The sequence below is a fragment of the Dermacentor albipictus genome, unplaced genomic scaffold (genome assembly GCF_038994185.2).
Source record: "Dermacentor albipictus isolate Rhodes 1998 colony unplaced genomic scaffold, USDA_Dalb.pri_finalv2 scaffold_42, whole genome shotgun sequence".
Lineage (NCBI taxonomy): Eukaryota > Metazoa > Arthropoda > Arachnida > Ixodida > Ixodidae > Dermacentor > Dermacentor albipictus.
In genome coordinates, this window is record NW_027225596.1 from 1,317,328 (window position 1) to 1,322,514 (window position 5,187).

At 43.1% G+C, this 5,187-nt stretch overlaps 1 long non-coding RNA gene across 1 annotated transcript; it reads right to left on the reverse strand.

Annotated features, from left to right (window-relative positions):
- Positions 1 to 217: 217 nt before the first annotated feature.
- On the reverse strand, positions 218 to 4,278 carry LOC139052895 (uncharacterized). The gene is made up of 4 exons (XR_011510106.1): positions 3,944 to 4,278; positions 3,018 to 3,074; positions 1,767 to 1,957; positions 218 to 469 (listed from the first exon to the last, which is right to left on the reverse strand). It is a non-coding gene; the product is annotated as an uncharacterized lncRNA (long non-coding RNA).
- Positions 4,279 to 5,187: the final 909 nt, after the last annotated feature.

Genomic DNA, 5,187 nt, shown 5'->3' on the forward strand with positions numbered 1-5,187 from the left:
ACAAGAAGTACGAACCTATCAATTACATAGACAAGTACAAAAGAACTATGAAAAACTGAGCATAAAGACAGACATGTATTATAATAGCAGGAATCGATGGCGAGAATTCTAATTGAAAGGAACCATCAAAAACTAGGCACTAAAGACATATTAATTATATTAACACAAGTATTTGCTAAGGATTTGAAGAGACGAAAAGAATGTCGCTTCAGATCACTCCACCCCAACATTCATCCATGGTTCGATGAGTGACCACAGCTGGTGATGCGGTTTGGATAGGTGGAAGCTGAGTGCAGCTGTGAAATAGGTGGAACATGTAGAGGGTCACCAAAGGTTGCATGCTGGTTGCACAGCAGGTTGCCTCGATCTCCGGACTCACTCGACATCATGCGTTCAGCCTGGTTATACGTCGTTTGCAAGAGGCCTGGCCCAAGTGTGTGGCACGGCTTGGGTAAAATTTCGAGGCAACCTGAAAAACATAGATCCATATCTATAAGCAACAAAATATTCTCCACCATAGGGCAAACCTGAAGTTTACTATCGGCACATAGCAGATAATGAAAACAGACACAAGTCACCAGACTTGAGGTATACAGATGTGCAAAAGTGTAAATGAATGTGAAGAGCTGCTTATAAGACGGAATGTTTCATTCCGTCTTTTGTAGATCAATAGTAGTATCTTAACATAAAGTCAAGTGTACTGGGCCCTCCCTAAAAAAATTTAAATAATGGGGTTCTACGTGCCAAAACCACTTTCTGATTATGAGGCACGCCGTAGTGGAGGACACCGGAAAATTCGACCATCTGAGGTTCTTTAATGTGCACCTTAATCTAAGTACACGGGTGTTTTCTTCATTTCGCCCCCCTCGAAATGCGGCCGCCGTGGCCGGGGTTCAACCCTGCGACCTCGTGCTCAGCAGCCCAACACCATAGCCACTGAGCAACCACGGCGGGTATGGCCCTCCCTATTTCTGTAAGTAGGCTATTTCATGTGAGCTGTCCCGACCTGGCACACGACCACTTGAAATTTCTTTTCGAAAAACTGGAGGCCCTTCAATATAGGACAAATGTTAATTTCAAGAAATACTTGTGTAACGCACCAAACTATGCATCATAAAAGGCATAGTCAGAAAATTGGTTCCTTCATTAGGGGGCCAAATTTTTCAGGACAATAAAGAGAGGCCTTACACCAAAAATTGAACTGCTTATTAGCCACTGCTCAGTTTATTATGGGTCATAAAAATGGAAAAAATGGCCTATTAACTTTATTTTCATAGAACTCGCTTACAGCAAAAGCTGCAAATTTATGTAATCCACATATTTAGGGCTTGTGCTGCATGCAAAAACTGGTTTCAGGAAGATAAAATATGCAGCAGTGCCGAGAGATGCGGATGAACTAGCAAAAAAAGTCAGTTTTGGTGTAAGTTTATCGGCATACTTACTAGTGAGGCAGTCCTAGTAAATTTATGCCCAATACCATGTATGAAAGTACACTGTTTCGTTTTTAAATTGCTAAAGCTTTATCGAAGCAGTTTTGTGTCAAGCAAGAAAAAAAATTGTACAAGTGGTCTCCTACTAGTTTCAAAATTTGCATTGCATTTCGTCTAATCCACACAGCCTCTTGGCGGCTAAGGCAAAATGGATGGACTTGAGCATTCCTGCACCGATAGCAGGGAGTCTTAACTGCTTCGAAGTTAATTCTTTCATTGCTGAGTGGCTACAAGCCACTTCACTGAAAAATTTGCCACTTAATTACATGTATTTACCTCAATCTTTCTGTCGGCTTCCAGCCTGCTTGGCATCATCACGAAGGCTGCCAACTCCCTAGTGGACGTAGTCAGGACACGGTGGTCGCAGGACGCAGTGGCAGGAGCCGCCAAAGGCTTCGAACTCCCTAGTGAACATAGTGAGGACACGGTGGTGGTAGGATGCAGGGGCGGGAGCCACCAGAGTGTACCTGCAGCAAATTTGCACAAACGCTCTTAGTCCTACCATGTCACAATTTACAAGAAAAATTCAGCTGTCTGTGTAACATGGATACCAATACAAATAAATGCAAACACTTAGGTCCTACAACACAACTAGAACATCGACAAAGAAGAAATGGTACTTATGTTTATGAAAATCCAAACAATGAAAAAAAAATGTGCATCTGATTTGTGCGTGGAAGCTCAATGGTAACCTGAGCTCATACCATCAAGTGATTTGCTAGTCAACTGCAAGCCTCTTAAAATGTCATTGTATATTTTTTACATGCACTATGTTAAGCTGCATTAAAACAAGTTCAATATCTCTGAATATAAGGAAATCACGAAGCAATTCAATTAATTAATTCCAGTGGTCGTTAATGCAACAAAGTGCAAGCTCTGAATGAAGCTGGCCAAACTGGGTAGTGACAAATAACAATGTGGTTCTCTACATCTTGTTTTTCTGGCTTTCGCTGTAGCATTAAAATACACAAGAAATTTCACATTCCTGACTTTTTATTTTTTGACATTTTTATTCCATAATGCATAATACTTAAGCAAGAGCACTAATGCTGTCTTTTAATCGTAAATAGTGATAGAACAAGAAATTTTACTGGAGCCAATGTTTGGCAAGAAAACATCTCCTTCTCTTTGTCGAAACATTGGCTCCAGCGATGCTCCTTGTTCTACGGCTCTTCATCATTTCAAGTCTCTGTCTTCCTGTGACCCTCTGTACTTTCAATGTTGTAGCAATTAAATTGTAATAACAGAGAATTAGTAAATGTAGCTGATGAAGAATTTGTGCTTGTTGGTAGATAATGACCGAGTAACTGCGCAACATAGAGATACGGACAAAGGAGGCTTATGCGTGTCGTCTCCTACAGCCATGTTTCTCTCTTTTGGACGATTACTCTATCTAGATGTAAAAGTATTACTCTTTGCACAATAATGCTGAAATGAAAAAGGCCAGGAAAGTGGACACAAAAATTAAAACAAATAGCATCATATGCTAATGAGGTATGCAAAAGTGCCTGCTACGATCTGTCTCACCCATAACGTGCTGGATAAGATGGCGTCTTCTTCTGGATGTTGCCATTTCTTGAATACCTAAAATAAAGTACATTTCAAAATTACAAAGATACACAGAACAACAGCTTTGCAAACTTTGCAATCAACTCATTTCTGCTTGCCAAATATCTGCACTAACATAAGACTACAAATAAAAAGACCCTCTTTTTCATAAAACACCGGACTCAAAATAGAAAATCCAGTAGGAATAGCACAAATTCTCTACACAACACAGCCAGGTTTTGTGCGCCTAGTAGGATTTACTATATAAAGGTTGCAGCAAATTCATGCTTTTAAATATTTACAACCGTGAAAATAAAGATTACATAAAAAATAATAGCATTATACATCGGCTTATACTGTAAGCCAATGTGTTTCCGACTTGACGCCAAATGCACATTTAATTTGTTCTGTTTCAGCGCTTTTACAGGGTTGTGTCTGTTCGCTCGTGTATGCAGCCGCCTTACTGCTACGAAAATATCTGTGCTGCCACATCGCCTGACACTGCCATACAGCGTGGTAGTGTTTTTATTATTCGCGGTAATATACCTAAAGCGCTAGTAAATCTTCAGAATAGACAACTGTTTTTTCGACAACCTGTCTTCGCCAGCGAAAGTCACACTCGTGCTAGTATTGTTTCTACACTTCAAGTTACGCAGTACTTGGTATTCTACGGATTTTTCGATGCGACAGGCCACTCGTCATTGGAGTCGTTAAGAACGGTGTTTATCTATGGCAGTACAGCTTTCCTATAATTTCAGATGCTCTCCTGAGGCTTCCGTCTGCCAGTAGTATTTTCGCATACATACGCCCACGCATGCCTAAGAAACGTGGCGCAAAATGTAGCCGTGCCGGAAGGGCCGATTACGCGCCGTTTGTAAACTCGGAACAAAAGCTGATATGCTTACCTGAGAGGTTAAGAGAAATATGGCACAGGTCACTCTCCGCTGGTAGTCTTTCGTATGCATCTGGTCGTCTCTGCGTTGCGATCTCCCATATCACAAGGAAAATGCAGTGCAAAACGCAACACTTCCGGGGCATGTTACGGTCCGGCGAGCTGCACTTGCTGGACGTCGGCAAAAACGAAATCGGCGACACGCCGCTGCTGGCGGCAGTCGTCCTCGTCGCAATCACACAGCACGGACAGAAGTTCCCACCGTAACTTGCCGCAACGCCTGGTTGCAGTCGCCCCTAACGCAGCGCTTTCAGAACCACTCCATAGAATAAAGAACCACCACTCGACGACAACGTACTCGCACGAGATGCAACACAACTGAAAAATGGCGTCATGCTATTGACGGCTTCGGCTTTGGATCATTTGAGTCCGCGCAACTAGTTTCGGTTCTCTTTTCTTGCGTTGAAACAAAAACTGTTTTGCTCACTGATAATTTTACGTCACGTAAGTAATGTTCACGAATGAAACAGCCGTGAGTTTAACACGCGTCTTGAAATACCCGCTACGTTCACTTCGCAGAAGCAAAAGTTGCTCGTCCGAGTGCGGTTACGTTTGAAATATCTATCGTTGGGCTGTCGGAGCGTGCTCGAAGTGGGAAGACGCGGCGTAATTGTTCTTAATTTGCTTAGCTATAACGGCGCGCCTGCCCTTGATCTCTGTCGAGTGCAGTTTGCTCTGATGTAAGGTATAACTACAAAGCCGCCGACGTTACTGAATAATCTAGTGCACCTGAAGCTGCCAGAACTCCGGTATTTCCTCCACAATTTCTTGCGACTGCGTTCCGCTGTCACCAAAGGCGAGCGTAGTGTTTGACGGAGATTTAGCAACACATTTTCCCGAAATATCGTTCACCGCTGTATAACGACGTGGAGAAGCAGCGTTGTTGGTCCTCAGTAAAATTTTCTGTTTATTGCGAATTTTGCGATAGCAGTTATATGGGTACAACCGTCGAAATATATCTGTCGGTTTTACCGCGAGCTTACGTATAAGGTCAAGTGCGATAAGATCCCATCCCGCGCCGTTGACTGTGCGCGTTAAAGGAAGTGTTGGAGGCTGAGCCGGGCTAGATGGGCGCCCCAAGTCGGGATGATTGAAGGCGCAAGCCGGGAGAGGGAGGCGCTAGTTTAGCGCGCTTCTCCTCCTCTAGCCGTTGCTCTAGCCCGGTCTTTCACCACCCTCGCACTGTTTTGGAGATAA